The sequence below is a fragment of the Panthera tigris genome, chromosome A1, assembly GCF_018350195.1.
Source record: "Panthera tigris isolate Pti1 chromosome A1, P.tigris_Pti1_mat1.1, whole genome shotgun sequence".
NCBI classification, from domain to species: Eukaryota; Metazoa; Chordata; class Mammalia; order Carnivora; family Felidae; genus Panthera; species Panthera tigris.
Window position 1 is genome coordinate 29,636,407 of NC_056660.1, and position 18,566 is coordinate 29,654,972.

An 18,566-nucleotide genomic window follows, 5' to 3' on the forward strand; every position below is an offset into this window, starting at 1 on the left:
TATAAATCATCTGGACCTACCCCTACAGATGAGGAAACTGAGACCCAGAGAAGGTAAGTGACTGGGCCAAGGTCCTCACTCAGCTGACGAGGGGCTGGCCTGGGACCCCCATGAGCCTGACTGCACTTCTCAAAGCAGAAGGGTTCCCAGGGGAGAAAAAGGCATCTCTTTCCCATCTCATTTTATTCCAAAGTACAAAACCCATTCCTATTTTTTCTTAATCTACTTGTAAACTCTAATGACTAGTTCTAGTGTTAAATACTTCACATAAGTTACTTAATTAGCTAATTGCTAACAATGTGAAGTCATTTTCTTTGACCTTTTACAATCCCCGTTCCTCCCACAGAAAACAAGGTCCTATCATCAGTGTTTTGGTGATATTGGCATAAAAAGTGAATGGCTTGACATAAAAGCAGAGTCCAGTTCTGGAATGTCTGGCTTTCCTCCACTAAACACCCGGTATTCCCTTATAAAATAGAGTGTGTGTGTATGGGGGGGGGGTGGGGGCAGCGGGAGGACATTTTTGAAATTAGGAGCATTACCCCCACCTGTATATTTACTGATCTTAGAGGCGAGTTAACGAAGTAAGTTTGAAAGATTGGGACCACAGAGACCTAACGTCGAGTCTCACCTCTACCCTGTCCTCGCTGGATCACTTTGAACAAAGAACCTGGCTCCAAGACTCTTTTTGACTATAATATGGATTTAATAATGGGGCCTATTTGATAGAGTCATTATGAGGATTAAGTGACTTGATATGTGTATAAAGTTTCTAAGACTGGATGTGGCATGCACTAAGACTTCAACCAATGTTCATTATTATTATTGTTAATAAATACTTACAGGAGTATTTGAAGGTTCAGAAAAGTAAGAAGAAGGAAGGCTGCCTCGATTCCCTCCCTCTGAGTTTGCTACTTTTCCACCATGGAATCATCATGGTATCACAACGTATGTATAATTTATCAGGCTGCTTTTTCCATTTAGCATTCTTTTGTGAACATCTTCTCTTATTCTTCAGACACATGACTTTTAATGTCTACAAAGTATTTCATAAACAGACATACCGTCATCTATTTAACTCTGTCCCTATTGTTGCCGTTCGGTTTGTTTTCCCCATTTTTTTTCTCCTTTGTAAATATTTTGGCATATAAATCTTTGTACTTTTGATCATTTTCTGAGGCTAGATTCCTAGAAGTAAAATTATTGGGTCAAAACATAAACATATGTCAGAATCTCAATTCAAACTGTGAGTTGCTTTGTAAGAAGAAGCAGTGCTTTACTTTGTAAAGCTCATTTGCCAAAGCCGTGCATGTCAACATTTCCCACTGGGCTGTCATTGGGAAAGGGGTAGTCGAATACTTAATGTCTGCAGTCATTCGAAAATTAACTTCCTCTTCCTTTTCTTCCTGGGTTGCCTAGAGGACTGTTGGAAATGGCCCTGACCGGGGAGTCCTTCGGGATCTCCTCCTCAGGAAGCCTCATGTACTCTGGTTTGGAGACGCTCAAGCCCGAGCCAACCTTGCAAGCCCAGTTGACCTAATTCAGTCTTCTGACCAGTGGAATGGCATCCAGCATCATGTCCAGCTTTAAAATCTTTCAGAAAAGGTGAGCCCCTGGCTTCTTTGCTTAGTCTATTGTTGTGTGGGTAATACCCTTTATTTGTTAGAAAGTTACTGCTTAAGCTCATCCCCTAAATCCTTGACCAATTTGGTCCTGTTAAGCAGAAGTCTTCTGGAACGTGCGGTCTCCATAGCGTGTGGGTGGTGACCACATCACAGAAGTGCTTTGCCCGTACCTTTCTAGGTCCAGCACAGGGATGCCTGCTACATGGCTTAGATATTGCTAAGCTTCTCCTCATGCTTCTCTTCCTTGAATATAGAATTTTCACCTTTCCCGGATTCACCCTTTCTATCCTTGCAGACGCTCCCCTCCAATCCAGGGCTCCCATTCTTTCAGCCTCAGATGCTTCTTACTTCCCTAAATGGTCTCTCTGCTGCTAAAGTCTTCCTCCTCCAGTCTGTCCTATGTAGAGCCACCAGGTTCGTCTTGCTTAGACATAGTTCTAAGCCTGCCACTCTTCGCTGAGGACCAGATTAAGCACGCTCTCAAGGCCATCCATTGTGTAGACTCCGTTTCCTGGTTATCCCATAACACTTTCCAGCCAAATCATACTACTCTCTGTTCCCGAATGGGTCCAATCCTTGTCAGATTCGTTATTTTCCTTTTGCTTAATTGCCCTCCCTTTTCCCATGTCGCTCTTGAAATTTCAGGGGCACCTGGGTGGCTCCGTCGGTTGAGCGACGGACTTTGGCTCAGGTCACGATCTCACAGCTCACGAGTTCGAGCCCCACGTCGGGCTCTGTGCTGACAGCTCAGAGCCTGGACCCTGCTTCTGTGTCTCCCTCTCTCTCTGCCCCTAACCCGCTCGCATTCTGTCTCTGTCTCTCTCAAAAATAAATAAACATTAAAAAAAGAATTAAAAAGCAATAAAAAAGAAATTTCATCTACTCATCCCAAATATCCATATATGAAGCCTGTCTTAACGCCCTGTTGCCAGAATGAAAGCTCAGCCACCGTGAACACCTGTGCACATCACTTCCCTTTTCTCAATTTTCCCATAATACAATATTTTCTAATCCTCCCTTTGTCCCAATCTTGGTAGCTAATAACGATTATCTACCTTTATTATCTATCTCTTGTTATCTAATCCTCCCTTTGTGCTAGCCTCTGTAGAGAATAAACTCCTGGAAGGCCGAACAGTGCTTGCCTCTTTGTTGCACCCCTTACATCCCCCCCAGAGAGTGCCTTGTACATGGTGGACACTCAGGTTCTGAGACAGAAGTTCTCTGACACACCCCCCTCTCACACCGCCACAGAGTGGGAGCAGCACAGCTGCCTGGATTTATTGCTTTTCCCAGGAGAGGCAATTATAGTGCTTTATCTTCCCCTTTGGCTTTCAGCCCGTGGCTCTGCACCTAGTTTTTAATTTTCTTTTGTTTGAAGGGATGTTCTGTCTCCTCAGTCAAACAAAATGATGACGGTAATAAGAGTTGCTGCTATTTATTGAAAGACTACTATGCGCTGGACGTTGTGCTTTACATACGGGATCTCATTCGTTAGTCTCCATAAAAACCTTACAAGTTAGAGATATGGTTATTCTGCTTTATGGATGAAAAAATTGAAGCTCGGAGAAGTTAAAAATCTTGCCCCCATGTCACTAAGGTAGATTAGAGTTTGAGTCAAGAGTTGAACCCAGATCTGTGGGCCCCAGTCCCTTCCATTGTGTCCCACTGGAAAAGGATGGCTTGAGGGTGGGTAGGCGTGAAGCTCTGGCTCAGTTTTCCTGGGATCTGAGAGCCTTGGGCTTTGTAGTTGGGGGAAATGCGTACTCCCACTGCAGCTCAATTATGCTAGTTATGCCAAGCCCCTGGTGCCCCTCCATCCTGTCGTGTTGCCTACAGGAGGGCAGGGAGATGGCGTGAGGCCACTGCTTGGATCTGAGTGCCCTTGGTGCCCCCAAGGCCTTTGGCTCTACACATACTCTGTGCTTCTTCCAGAGACCTCCAGAGCTCCCAGGCCTATCACTGCACAAGGTACCCTGGACATTAAATTATTAGAAATCCGACAGTTTAACACAGTCTCCGGGTCATCTGTTTGCTGGGGAGAAGGCAGTTGAATATGGGTGTGATGTATGCCGAGACTGAGACAAATGTCTTCCTTTAGGCATCAAAACTAGTAAGTCGAGATAGTTCAATGCTAATTTTTAAAGAACTCTGGAAAATAGCATTCTAGCACAGTGCTTGAAATACACTAGTTATTTAATAGACATTAATTTCCCTTATTCCATCTAACATGTTAGCCTGTCACACTGGTTACCTACACACACAGTGAGCGGTGTTATATAGGAGAGTGCCCCGGGCTTAGGGATCCTGAGTTTATAACAAGCAGTAAGTATGCCTGCCTTTTCCTCTGGTGGGTGATACTATCTCTACCTTTCCAGGCCACTTGCTATACAGATGTCCTTGAGAAGACATTCTGGAATAAAGGGAACTATAGCTTTGCTTGTAAGACATGTATGTAGAAATGCATGAGATCCATGAAGAATCATCTCCTAACACCCACCTCATGGATCTTTTTTATGAGGATTAAATGAACTGACATATCAGTCAGGATAGTTCAGGTTATGCTGCAGTAACAGATGACTTCCTAAGTTTCAGTGTCTTAAACCTCCAAAGACATTCTTCTTGCTAACGCTACTCGCTCTTGGGAGTTAGCTGGGCACTCTGTTCCAGATTATCCTCACTCTGGGTCCTAACCTGAAGGAGGCTTCATCATGTGGCACATCATCATGGGAGAGGGAAAGTGAGTGTGCAAAATAGCATGCTGGCTCTTAAAACTTTATCCCAGAAAGAATGTGTATCTCTTCTGCTCACATGTCCATCCCCAAAGCAAGTCATGGGGCTAAACCTGACTTTGAGGGAGAAGGCAAACGTGCCCAGAAGAAGATCTAAGATACTTAATTCGTGGGCAGCATGAAATACTACTAAAGAAATGCAAAGTCCTTGCACAAAGTTTGGCACCTGAGAAATTGTGGCTTCTCTCTTCCTTTCCATTCCTGGAGACATGAGTTTGGGAAGGGTCAAAAGTGTGGGTCATTGGTCTGGAGGAAGCTCATGGTGATCAGGGATTCAGATTATTCTCTGACTGTGGCTGTGGTCAAGAAAATGTGCAGGATTTCCAGAGCAAAGTTATGTTCCCAAGCTTGCAAATCAGATTAATCAATACTAATTCCTAACATGCATTCAAGTTCACAAGTTTGTTGGTCAACACTAACAAAGAAGGAACAAGAATTTCTCCCAATCCCCAATTATTGCACAGAGATAATAACTAGATTGAGAGAGAGAGAAAAAAAATGTTGATTTATTTTTATTCATGAAGCAACGCAATCACAGATTCAGTAGCTGAAATACTTCCTGACCTGAACTGGTCCCCCCATCTGACTAGAAATCATTGAATGCCATAGAATGAAATAAACATTAAGGATCATCACAGCCTCCATGCTCTAGAGTTAAACAATGCCAGATGGGTATTAATTCGTTTCTTCAAAAGATATTCATAAAGCTTCCCCTGCTCCAACCTGTCAGGTTCTGTGTTCAGCGTCTGAGTACAAGGTGCAAAACAAAACAGACATAGTTCCTGACTCCATGGAACTTAGAGTCTAGAGGGAAAAAAAGATTGTAATAAAAGGAACCCTTATTCAAGGCTTGCTTACTAGGGCCTGGGCACCGGGCTGTGCAATATGTTTGCATTTCATCAAAGACTCAACAGCCTGCGGTGGTTTATTATTCACAATAACCATGTGGAGGTAGTGGGAAGCATAGCTTTGACCCAGTGTAGTCAAAGCTCAGAAAAGTTATTCTACATATTCTGTGGGGACCAGAGTTTTTAGGACAGAATTCAGGTCTTAGTAGCTCAGCGTACAGATGTATCCACACCCAGACATCGTCACTAACCTGTATCACAAGAACCACCCTTGTTCATGGGCTGTGGATCCCCCTTCTCCAGGCTGCGCCTTGTCCTCATTTACATCCTCCATCAATGAATGAGTTAGTCAGAGAACTCAGTGCGCATCGATTAGGTGCAAGGCAACGCGCACCTACAGTTATCTTCCTACAATTACCTGCAAGGGTAGGAATGACTATGATCACTTTGCAGCTGACTAAATGGAGGATCAGAACATGAGAAGACACTTGCCTGTTATTCCAGGGCTCGAAATTGGTACAGGCAGCCAGGATCCCACCCACCCTGTCTGAGCCAGAACTCTTCCCAGGGCCACGATGTTGTTCTTCCTCCCTGCCGGCAGGCCTGACCAGTGGATGTTCCCAGACCTATAACCATGGCTCCCGCCTGACATCCCTAAGTCCCCCTGCAATAATGCCAGGTTATGAAATCCAGGCAGCTCTAGCAGAAGCAGACTCATTCTGGGAACACCTTCCTCTCCTTACGGCAACAGTATAGCTTCCAGCTCTTACTCACCTATTCTAATGAACCCAGCAAACATTGGTTAAGCAGTGGCAGGCCCCGAGGCTAATGCGGTGAGCCCAGCGCAGCTCTGGTCTCCAAGGCCTTAAAATCAAGAGTGTGAGCGAAACTTAGAGCCACAGCAAGTAGAAGGCAAGTAGACTTAACACAGGGTTATAACAAATAAAGTGTAACGGGAGAACAAAGAGAGAAACTCCTACTAGGCAGTCTAGGAAGACTTTGGGGGGAGGTGTGATTTTCAGGGCCTCGAAGGATGGGTAAGACTCAAGTGCTAGAAGCCAGGCAGTGAGGGGGATGGAGGGAAAGGGTGAATGTGAAGGAGCCAAGTCCTGCAGGCACAGGAAGGTGCTATTTCTCCCAGAAACTGGTAAGCCCAGGGAGAAGTTGTTTTTCCAGAACACTCCAAGGCTGACCCATTTTCACAGAGGCCCCAGGGAGGAGCAGCTTGTGGAGTGGGGGTGGGGGCAAGTGCGATCAGAGGGGGGTGCTTCAGGGGTGAGCTGAGAAGAAAGAACACTCTGGACACTTCGAAAGTCTTATCCGAAAAGGAGCCATCTGGTCTGGTGCGGAGCACCAAGCAAACTTCTTTTTATTTTCTGCAGGCATCTGGGCTTTGTGGAAGGATCTGCGGTGGCTCCCTGGGCTGGTGAAGGGCCGAATCTCTGGCGCCTGAAGCCTGACTGGTCCCAGCCTCCACACCTCTGCACAGAGCGGTCCTCACAGTAAGCTGCTGAGCTGACAGCTGTCTCTTTCGGAGCCCTTTGGGTCTGCCGCCCCATGCTGTCCCCTTGAGAGAGAAGCATGGTAGGGTTTTTTTTTTTTTTTTTTTTTTTTTTTAAATCCTGGCCAGTTACATCTGGGAAAAACAATCCAAGTGTTAATCCATCTGGAGAGAGAATGAATCCATCTCTTCTGCTGCTGCCTGTATCTTTTCATTCTCATTTCTGGATCTTTAAATCACATTATGAAGCCAGAACGAACGCCCTGCAAACCTGTCTCCTACCCTTCAGGCAGCCTTTTAGACCTTTCTTTGTGCCCTGTCTCCTTATGCTCCTGCCTCACAGAGCTCCTTTCATCTGGGTGTGACGCAGCCCGTGGAACAGAGAAACAAAGCCTCGCTACACCCCCAAGAGGAAAGAGGCAATCATAACTTGCCTTCCTCCTGCCAGGGAGGGGACAAGACAAGGACGGTGCAGTGATTTGGTCACAGTTCCAGCTCCTCCTGCCACCCTAACGCAAGGATTTGGCCACAACACCCTGCTCTCGTGTGCTTTCGTAGGAGGGGACTCACATGTTCAAGAAGGAACTTGGTACATTTCTTCCTAAACTGGATCCTCCTCCTGCATGCATTGTTGGGGGAAAAGCAACAACCAATCACCCCAGCTGGGAACTTTCAACTCTCCCAGGCTTTAGAGACGTACTGGGGGTCCTAATGCTCATGCCTAGGCTGCTTCTCTCCAGTTCTCTGCGACTCCTTTCGGCGCCCTGCTTGCCTGCATTACTACCACAGCTTGCTCTCCACAGTCCTGTTTCTGCTGCGTTTCCCTCCAAATCCACCCTCCAGGCTGCTGTCAGAATAATCTTTCTGAAATACACTTAGATAGGTCATGCCTCTGCTCAAAACACTTGTCCTAAGATTTCAACCCCTTACCCTGGCCTAGAGGCTCCACGTTCCATGCCCCAGCGTACCTGCCCAACCTCCTTTTCCACCTGTGCCCCCTCCACACTCTCCATAACTGGCCACTTAGAACCACTTCCTGTTCCCGGCGCGTGATGCATCATGCCTTTGCTGGTGTTCCCGTGCACGACTCTGATCCTCTGGCGCGGGAGTTCCTGTCTGTTATCAAAGCCCAGCTTCAGGAGTGGCCTCCACCCTGAGTAGCAGATGAAACTGGCAGTTCGCTCCTTCGCGTCATGTTGTATCTTTACTGGGTTTCCATTAGGGCTCATGGTAGGATATCAGACATTGTTTACGTACTGCCTCGCCTCTGGCCCCAAATCACCTGTGTGTTCTTTCTCGGCTAGTGTGGTGTCCTTCATCTTGGCATTGCCAGGACCCAGTGGAGTGCCTTGCAAATAGTCAATAGAGTTTGCTGAATCAGGAGGGTGATCACGTCTGTTCACGGAAAAGGCAGAACTAACAGACAGGGAAACAGAGGCCAAAGACTGTTGAGAGGTTTTCCCAGTCTTGTGCTGTGAATTTAAGTAGCAGTGCAATGACTAAACCCAAGGCTTCTGGTTTCCAGATTATCACACCTCTGTAGTCCCTAGAACCAACGCATCGAGCAAGCCTGTAGGGGAGAGTTTGTATTCCTCTATGTGTCACAGATAACCTTCATTCATATATTCAACGTGTACTTGTGTGTTTAACAAGTCAGGAAGGTCCCCTTTCCCATGAGAAAAATAGATAACAAAGTACATAAATCAGATATAAGGTGAGTGGACAGGAGTCAGAACAGGTAGAAGCTTGGAGGCCATCATAGGGGGCCCGGATTCTATTCTAACAGCAGTCATTGGCTTCTAAAAGCCAGGAGTTTGACAGCTGTGGGACAGGAGTTGGGAACAGAGTGACACAGGGAGAGGAGTTACTGCACTGCCTTTGAAGGATGCAACAGTGACTTGGACCAGGGTGGTGGAAATGCAGGTGGAACAAGGTAGACTGATTTGGGATTTATTTCAGACGAAACCTGCCCACACTTGCAATGGGTTGGTTGTGGCTAAAGTCTTTGGTTTGGAAGAAGGGTTATTAGGCATTGTTCTCATTTGCCCCCAACAAATCGATGACCACAGAGGCAGTGTTAGAATTCTTGGGTCATCAAAAGATTCCAGCATTTGGTAGACACCCGTTATTTCTGTGAACGACCCCACAATATTTTATTATGTGAATGATGTCATCAGAGCCTCCTTTGGGAGTCAAAGTTTGTCTTCTACCTCTTAAGGCCATGGAAAATGGCAACAGGACCCTGGTTGGGACCATTCTGGGTTTATGTGTGGCCCCTGGCTGTGCCTTGCATGATTTGACGTGAGGGCCAGCATGGTATAGGAAGAGATTAAGATTTGAAGCTGTACAGTGCCTGTTTCAAGCTGTGTGACCTTGGGAAGGGTTTCCGACCTCTCGAAGCCTCAGTTGTCTCATCTATAAAATGAACTTCAAGAATACATGACACAGAGTTTGTGTGAAAATTTAATGACTGAAGTAAAGTACTTAGAGGGCATTCTTGCCTTTGATTCTCCCCAGAACCAATATGTGGGGAAAGAGGAAAGTTCGGGAAAAGGAGGGAGCACTCTTCACATTCCCTCCCAATAGCTTGGGCCCCGATGTAACTACGCCCCCAGAACAAGAACCTTCATATTCCTAGTAGGTATTCATCTGGGTTTAGGGAAGAAAACAGTATGGGGCACTGTAAGGTATCCTTCTTACCAGCTAGTAGCTTGCTCTTTTCTCTGTGCCCATTGAGGGTAACCGTAGCTTGAGTAATGACAACATGATAAAGATGTCCATCTCCAGCCAATACCGTGGCATCTGGTGTTTTGCTTCTGGGCTTGCGGGGTAGGTGGAAAGTATAAGAGGAGACTCCTGTGAGGACCTTTCTCTTATTGACCTTCATATGAATGTGCGGTTTTGAGTTGGTGAGCAAAGAGGGGCACCTCTGTGGGCTGGTGTGAGCTCCTCTGATGTATGTCGTTCCCGGAAGATCACTCACCTGGAGACGAGGTAGTCTCCAGACAGGAGCTAGAACTTAGAAGCGGGTCTTAGGCATGATAGGGAGTTTTCTGGCTTTCTTGGGACTCTGCTTTCTTTGATAAGGACTTTGGGGATCTAAAGCAGGGATGACAAGTTGGTGTAACTTTGGCTGATTGGTAGTTGATACCTAGAGACTGTGTCCAAGTCTGCGCTCAATGAGGAAGAGTGCTGTGGTTGATTGGGGATGTCTGCCCTGAGCAGCCTACGGGGACATGTAGCAGGTAGGTTGTGAATTGGCCATTCTTGGTATGGAGATTCATGGGATCCCTCCAGGATGGCAGGGACTAAACGTGACCTTCACCACATGGAGGCAGAAGGGCAGCCAGGCAGGGAGACCTCCCCATTGAGGCCAAATACTAAAGATGGATAAACTACATTGTGTAAGCCAGATGATCTGAGTGCTTATTATTTTTGTTGATTTATCTTTTTGAGCCCCTTGCTCTTAGTGTAATCTTCCAAAACTTTTGTTGGCCAGGCCTCTGCCTTGTCACAAGGGACTGGTGGAGGGCACGTGCCTGGGCTGGAGGACAAAGGAGAGGGACAAGCCCCTGAAAACAGTGGGGCTGGCCATGGATGGCACCCTAAGACCCCAAGGAGATGGCCAACCTCAGGGCCCAAGCCTCCCTCCTCACATGTGGATTTCCTCTCCATTGCTAGCTGCAGGCCAGTGGAATTCTAGTGTTCTATAGGCAGCATTCCATCTTTTTTTCACTTCACCTTTTCCAGAATTTTGCCAAAGACTATTGTCAAGATAGTTATTCAACCATTTCACTTCTTAATTCCATTAGGAAAAGAAGGGAAAACTACATAAGAGGGGAAAGAAACCAAGAAGACTGAAATTGAACATTTACCAAATATTTTTATGTATGTTTTTCTTTATTTTTTTTATGTATGTTTTTCTTTATTTTTTAAAAACTACCTTATTGAAGTATGACTGATACTTAAGAGGCTGTACGTATTTAATGTACACAGCTCCGTAATTTTGGGAATAAATATACATCTGTGAAACTATCACCACTTTCAGGCCATAAAAATCTCCCAAAGTTTCTTTCTGCCCCATCATCATCATCATCACTATCATCATCATTATTTGTGGTGAGAACACTTTTATCTCACAATTACCCTATGAAGTAAGTACTATTGTCACTATCTAATTAATGATGCAACTGAGGTTCAGAGAGGGCCGGGCCCAGTCCCCAAGTCTCAAACCTGGTTGAAAGCAGAGCCACACCCCGGGCCCCAGACATGACAGTCCCCAGTGTGCATGCTCCTTGGCTCTGTCATGCCACAGAACGTGGTGGGGTTTGCAGTTCTGACGGGGAGCCACGGAAGGAGTGTGGGCTCCCCCAGGCTGAACGCGTGCAGGGATTGCTGCCCAGGAAAGAGCCAGAAATCTTCATCTCCCGTGGCAACCTGGCATCTGGGAGGACGGGAGAGGGCTGAGGGCTGGGAAGCTCTTGTGTCCTTTGAAATGGGGAAGGGAGCGTCTTCCCTGCCCAGAGGGGCCACTATGAACCCAGGTGACCGCAACCTTCGCCCCACTGCTGAGCCCAGAATACCTAGAGCCTGAACGATGTTGTATTCAAGGGGCCCTTCCAGGAACTGCTGTCTGGTGCTCTGTGCTAAAAATGCTTGTAATCACAGGATTTGCTTTATGGATTTCTTTTTTTATTCATAAAAATTCAAAGAACTGAATGGGGTGTTACCTATGTGACTTTCCCCAGTTTGAATGGAAATTGTGTAGCTAAATCAGGGAGCGAGATGTCCTTGAGTTCTGTGTGTGTGTGCGTGCGTGTGTGTGTGTGTGTGTGTCAGGGATAGAGGTAGACATGATTTGACTTGATGTCACCATGAAATATTTTTAGAGACCTTTAGAATTCTCTGTAATTACACTATCTATACTCGGGCCTAGTGTTATTGTTCAGGTGACAAAATACTGGCTGCTAATTACAATAAACAAAGGATTTCATTTCTCTAAAAAAAGGAGTCCATAGCTTCTCTTTGCTTAAAGCAGCCCGAAATACCTACTGGGATTTTCTTCTTCTTTATTTTTTTAATGGCTAAGACTGGCACACCAAGACAATTTTTATCATGATTACATTAGTACGGTTTGCAAACAAGGCAGCATGCCTTCACACCTTCTGTCTGATGTGGTGGCAGAGATATTAGAGGGGTTTTGTGTAAAAAGTTTAAGCTGAAGCCTGGATTTTGTATGGCTTAATAGAGATGCTTACTCCAGAACTGTTCCCCTCTGGTATTGGTGTGCTGTGTGGACAGAAGTCTTGGGATTTTTCTATGCATTCACGAGAAAGGAATTGAGATTTGCAGCCTCCCTTTTCACAGATGACAGAGGAAGAGGAGGAAGAAAGGACAGGTCGCCTTGCCAGGGTGCGTGGGTTCGAGGGCTGCATTCTTTAGACATAAGGGAAGAGGCAGAGTGGTCAAGAACAAAACTCTGGCTCTGGTGGGATTTTATCTTATTTTTATTAAGTTTAAAAATTTTAATTCCAGTGTAGTTAATATACAATGTTATATTAGTTTCAGGTATACAATATAGTGATTCAGCAATTCTATACATTAGTCAGGGCTCATGGTAAGTGTGCTCTTAACCCCCTTCATCTGTGAAATCACCTGTCCCACCACCCACCTCTGCTCTGGTAACCATCAGTGTGTTCTCTGTAGTTAAGAGTCTGTTTCCTGGGTTCGTCTCTTTTTTTTTCCCCCCGTTGCTTGTTTGCTTTGTTTCTTAAATTCCACATAGGAATGAAATTACATGGTATTTGTCTTTCTCTGACAGACTTATTTGGCTTAGTTAGCATCATGCTCTGTAGCTCTATCCATATTGTTGCAAATGGCAAGACTTTATTCTTTTTTATGGCTGAGTAATATCCCATTATATATATATATGATATTTTTATAGATAACTATATATATTTATATTAGTAACTATATCACTTCTTTATCCATTCATTAGTCAATGGACACTTGGGCTCTTCCCATAATTTGGCTATTGAAAATAATATTCTGCAATAAACATAGGGGTGCACGCATTCCTTTGAACTAGTGTTTTTGTATCTTTGGAGTAAACAGCCAGGAGTGCTATTCCTAGATTGTAGGGTTCTATTTTTAACTTTTTGAGGAAGCTCCACACTGTTTTCCAGAATGACTGCACCAGTTTGCATTCCCATACAGCACATGAGTGTTTCTTTTTCTCCACTTCCTCACCAACACCTGTTATGTCCAGCGTTTTTGATTTTAGCCATTCTGAGAGGTGTGAGGTGATAGGTCATTGTAGTTTTGATTTGCATTTCTCTGATGGAATCTTAGTTCCGCCATATGCCGTGTGACCGGTGGCAAGTTACCTTACCTCTCTGAGCCTCATATACAAAATGGAAAGAATAATAGTACCTCCCTTATAGCATCACTATGAGTGGATAGAAAGCACTTAACACAGCATTTATACAGGGAGTGTCCATATGTAGCTGGCTATTATTTTAAAGATGCGCTCAGTAAATGTGTGGTGAATGAATGAAGAATGTTTGTTCTGATCGCAGGATGCTTCAGGCAGCGTTTTCAATTTTAAGTTGCGCTATGAAGAAAGCCTAACGAAGTGCCAGCCTCCCCCAGGAACCTTGTAACTTGTTTGTCTCCAACAAAGACGGCTGCTAATCTTCCTGTTGAACTGTGGCCATCTGCACTCTGCAGAAAAGCAGCCCCGGACTCTTACTGGGGCTGGAGTGGGAGTGGAATTAGGACTGGGCTGACCTAGCACGGGCCAAGGGTGCTGCCAGGCGCTTCGGTAGCTATATATAGCTAATGCTTATTCAACTCTTGCCACGTGCCAGGCGCTGTTATAAGCACTTTATGCTTAGAGCAAACAATCCTACCAACAGGCGCTATTGTTAGTCCCATTTTGCAGAGGATAAACCTGGGGGACAAGAGACTGTTTCAAGAGACCGTTAGGAAGTCTCTTGAAATCCCACAGTTTGTAAGTGACAGAACTGGGACCCAACATGGACATTCCGACTCCAGCATTCCCCCCACCGCTGTGCTCTGGGGCCTCCCTGGTGCCTGTAAATCTGAGGGTGCCCTGAATAAAATTTATGTTATGGGTTGGCAACAGGACGTTGGTTCCCTGATCTACAGATGGCCCGGTGAGAGATATACCCAGGGTAGATCACCCAACTGGTGCCTGAAGCTGACCTGGCTTAAATCTCCTACGTGTGTGCGTGCGTGTGTGTGTGTGTGTGCGCGCGCGCACATGTGTGCGTATGTGTGCATACACATCTGTTTGTGTGTCTTCTTAAGCATCACATGGGGCATAGACAGGCAAGTGAGAAATACACTTGTGAGGACCACAGGAGGACACTGTGTAACTGAATTAAGGAATTTTGAAGGCGAGGGAAGAAACGGATTTCCAAATACTTTGTGCTTGCTGCAGGGCTCTTAGAGATTCATCTTATTTCCATTTGCCCTTAAACATTTTTTTAAGCTTGCCTTTCTGGGCTGGAGATAAAGTCACCGTCTTCTCTAATTGTCCGCCTCCCCTAGGAACGCTCTTCCTGCTTGAGGCGAGGACATCTGACAGTCACCGAGATTTTCCTGGCAGACAGACTGCAGCATGTGCCCTGGTCTCCACCCTCCTGCCTTCCCTCTCCAGGGAGTACAGGGCTGTGTAAATCAGCCATGAGGAGGAGGGCTTAGCAATTAAGGAACCTGACACCTAGGTGATTGCTCCATCCCCTGGGGTTTCCAAACCTTTTTGAACCATGAATCTCTATGTTCAGTGTAAATCCCAGACCCCCTGTGTGTGTGAGGCGGCTGAAAGTGGAGCTGCCCTGGCAGATGCTGGGGGTCCCGGGAGCCCGCCTCGTCTCCCGCGATGACACCCTGGGGTAGAGAAAAGCGGTTTGAAAGCCCAGTGAGCAGCTCTCAGTTCCCTTCTATAACTCTGAAGACCAGCTTGTTTCTCTTCTGCCCTCCGTTCTTCTCATCTTCTGGGTGCCTGTGATCCACTGTGACAAACAGGCGTAGCTAGCGTGCCGGAAGGATCAGAAGGCAGTGCTAAGGGGCCAGATTTAACACTCATTCTGCTCCAATCTTACTTAAAAAATGAGAGGTGATGGTGGCGAAAAGTGTTTGGAAAGTGGAACAGTTTAGAGGTTGGGAACACGGCTTGTGGAGTCAGACTGCCTGGGTTCAAAGCCCAGCTCTTCTACTTACTAGCTGTGTGAGTCTACACAAGTTTCTTAGCCTCTCTGTGCCTTAATTTTCTCATCTGTAAAATGAAGATTAAGTAGTAACAAACTATCTCATTGGGTGGTTGTGAGACTTAACTGAATTAATATATATGATGTACCTAGAACAGTTCCTAGCACGCGGTAAGTGCTCAGTAAGTGTTACCCATTATTATTTAGATAATCATTCCTCTCTTCCCCAAAGTGAATCCAGTATATCCTAAGGTATACGTGACAGACTTTCTGACAAGTAAGATTTTTTTTTTTTTTTTTGAGGGGAGGAAGAGCAGAGAGCAGTATCAGAAGAAAGAGAAAAGAGTTTCATGGAGAGTAATAAAACCGTAGAAAGGGAAGCCCACAGTCTGTGGGAGACATGAGCACCTGACTACCACTATACCAGACCAGTCACTATGGGGTCTTGAGCAATTTAAGAAAGGGGATTATTGGGGCTCCTGGCTGGCTCAGTCAGTAGACCATGAAACTCTGATCTTGGGGTCATGAATTCTGGCCCCACATGGGGAGTAGAGATTACTAAAAACAAAAACAAAAACAAAGAATGGGGCTATACCTTAGAAGAACCTACAGGAACAAAAAAGCTCATTGGAATTTTATGTAACAGTTCTGTTTTATGAACCAGCACTGCCTCACCCAACCATTTTATGGTAAGCCATTTTCATTTCTTTCTTTTTCTTTTGGAGTTGGATTCTCTGTTGCTATATGAGATGCTAAGATATTTTAAGCTACTTCAGGCCTGTAGCTCTGCTCCAGGTGCTGGGCCAGGAGAGCATCACATATTCCGGCCAGAAGACTTCCTGAGGGATTGGCGGAGGCTGCAGGGCAGAAATGCCAGGTTTCTCTGGAAATCACTAGCCTGCTAAATATAGCGGTGATTATGCAGTTACTCCGTTGATTTTTTTCTAATCACAGTTTACTGGAGGCCTTAACCTTTAGAATTCTTAACAGCAGGAGGGCTGCAAAAACAGTTCTGGTGTCCTCTCAAAATAAACATCTTTGAAGAGTAATTAAGGCAACATATTGTTACCTTGGTCCCACAGAACCAAGTCTGGAGTACACACGGGTCAGAAAATAAACAGACTTCGGGGTAGCTGAAGCAAAGAGAGGGGTAGGCCCAGGGATCTGGAGTCCAGGGCTGGGGGTATCACAGATATAAGGGAGTTGGGTTAAAGGATGCCATCCGTTAATTCTCCAATTTTTTAAAAGCTGAGAGCAATGAGAGTTAAGTTCAACATAAAATTAACATGAGTTAGTGTTAGCATCAAAGGAAATTTTGGAAATATATAATCATCCATTGGGTAATCGTAAGACATACAAATACAGGCCGTTGTAGGAATCAGTATGATTGAAGGAGTGATAATCTGCAAGGAAGGTCTGATTGTCTGAAGACCTATTTGCCCCTTGTTCCTCACAATTTTGACTAGACGGTACTTTGATTTTGAAGTCCAGTGACCAAACATTTAAATTTGGTGAGGCCACCTGGGGAGAGCTTACAGCTAGACATACAGTTTTTTGACACTGACTCTGGTGATTAATTTGGTCTTGACCTTGCAGAAGGAAAGGCCTGGGGTCAAGTTCATCTAAGTAGATGATAAACCCCCAGAGGAACAAAAGAATAGGATGGGTATTGGGTATTTAGAGAGGGAAGGAATGATGGAGAAATGGAGTACCATCTCACACTCTCCAAATTCTGGGCTCACTGGGAAAGACCAGAGTCATTTGGAAGGAGCTCCAAGCTGGTATGAGATTCCTCTGAAAACTCCCTGTTTGTCATTCTTATTTTTTAACTTAACAAATATTTGTTGAGATCCCAGGCACTATTTTGAGTCCTGAAGGATGGCTAGCAGAGAAACAAAAATACATAGACACATTCCCTGACCTTAGTTTAAACCTAATGAGTGGTATAGTTGATGTGTACACAAGTAACACAGGGCAGCTTCAGGGCAAGTGAGTTCATTTTGAAGTTATCCAGGCTATGTTTCCAAACTGAAGCACCGTGGATGGGTTTCCCTTCAAATTGCCACTATGGCCACGTGGTCCATGTTGGCATGTTTGCCTGTGTCTCAGGGGAGAGGACAGGGTGACAGACAGAGTGCTGTTAAGCCTCCTCTCCTTTTTATAATGTGTGGGAAATTCCACTTGGAATTCCACTTGGAGGACTTTAATACTGGTAATAATCTGTGGTATTTTTGGCCATCGTGCCTGAAAAAATGAACTTGTCAGCATCTTTATTTTTATCCCTTTTGGGGAAGAGAGCTAGAGAAGCACAGAAGGGCAGTCAGAAGCCCGACTGCCCATTTAGCCCCCGCTCAGCCCTCATTCCTGAGCAAAGGCAACGGCTCAGGTAATTAGAGTCAGAATCCTGATGGAGGTACTTTGTTCAAAGTTCAGTCACAGTCTGGGATGGAGAACTCTGCATGCTCACTTCCCTTGTTAATAGCTTTGCTGACCTTCTCCAAAGAAAAAGTCATTAGAATGTTGAGTTATGATCTGTTTCTTGTAAAATTGTGCCAGTCCCCCATTTATAGCCCTGTATTTCAACCAATTCTAATTACTTCTTAGAATATACTTCTTCCAACCCTTGGAAAATATTTCAAACCCTGATCCAAGCAATCAAGCATACTTCTTGGTTTGCAAGCTGATTGGGACCCAATGCATGCAAGTCTCAATGAAAGGCCCCTCCCCCTTCCCAGAAGCCACACAATCCTTATCTCCAGGACTCTCCAGGTCCCCCAAGAGCCAGCATCATTTGGTTTCCTAACTTTGGAAGGTGACCTTTCATGGAGGATGTTGGGTGTTAGGAAGCTAATGAGGAAGAGCAAAAATTTTCTGCATCTCCCCAGGGAGGGTCTTTCCTTCTCTGTCACAGCTGAGCATCATTGGAAGTCACTGGCCATTCCCTTCCTCCACCTCTGGAGAGTAGGCTGGTTCAGTTCAGAATCCATTGTGGGGTCCTGGGTAATAGAGTCCTTGCATTGCTTCTGCTTTATGTCTACAAAATTCCCACAAGGTTTGAAACAAACAAACAAACAAACAAAAAACAAAAAAAAGAGTCCCTGTTGGCTTGTGAAGTCAAGAGCTCCTTGGTACAGCTCAAATTTGGCTGAGTCCAGTGGATGTTCTCCCTCACCTATCTTTTTAAATATATTAATCATTTCAGACAATTTAAGCAACTCAAAGATTTTCAGAAGTCTCTGTTCCTTTTATGCTTTGAATGGGAGTAGAATCACCAGCAGTGCTGAAGGAAACATTTTTATAGACTTTCTAAATCTCCCCACTGCTGAGAAGAATTAAAAAAAAAAAAAAAAAGAAAAGAAGCATTTCTCTTGTCTCTTTATTTCTAATCACTTTTTCCTTCTAACGGGACTGAAGCACCATGAGAAATGGCGCTCTTTTACGGCAAGGACTCATTTGCCCATAACGAACACTGAGTACAAAAGCAAATTAAAAAAAAAAAAAAAAACCAACCCTATGCTTAGAGAGACCATTAGGAACGATTTGACATTTATTGAACAACAGATGGCGAT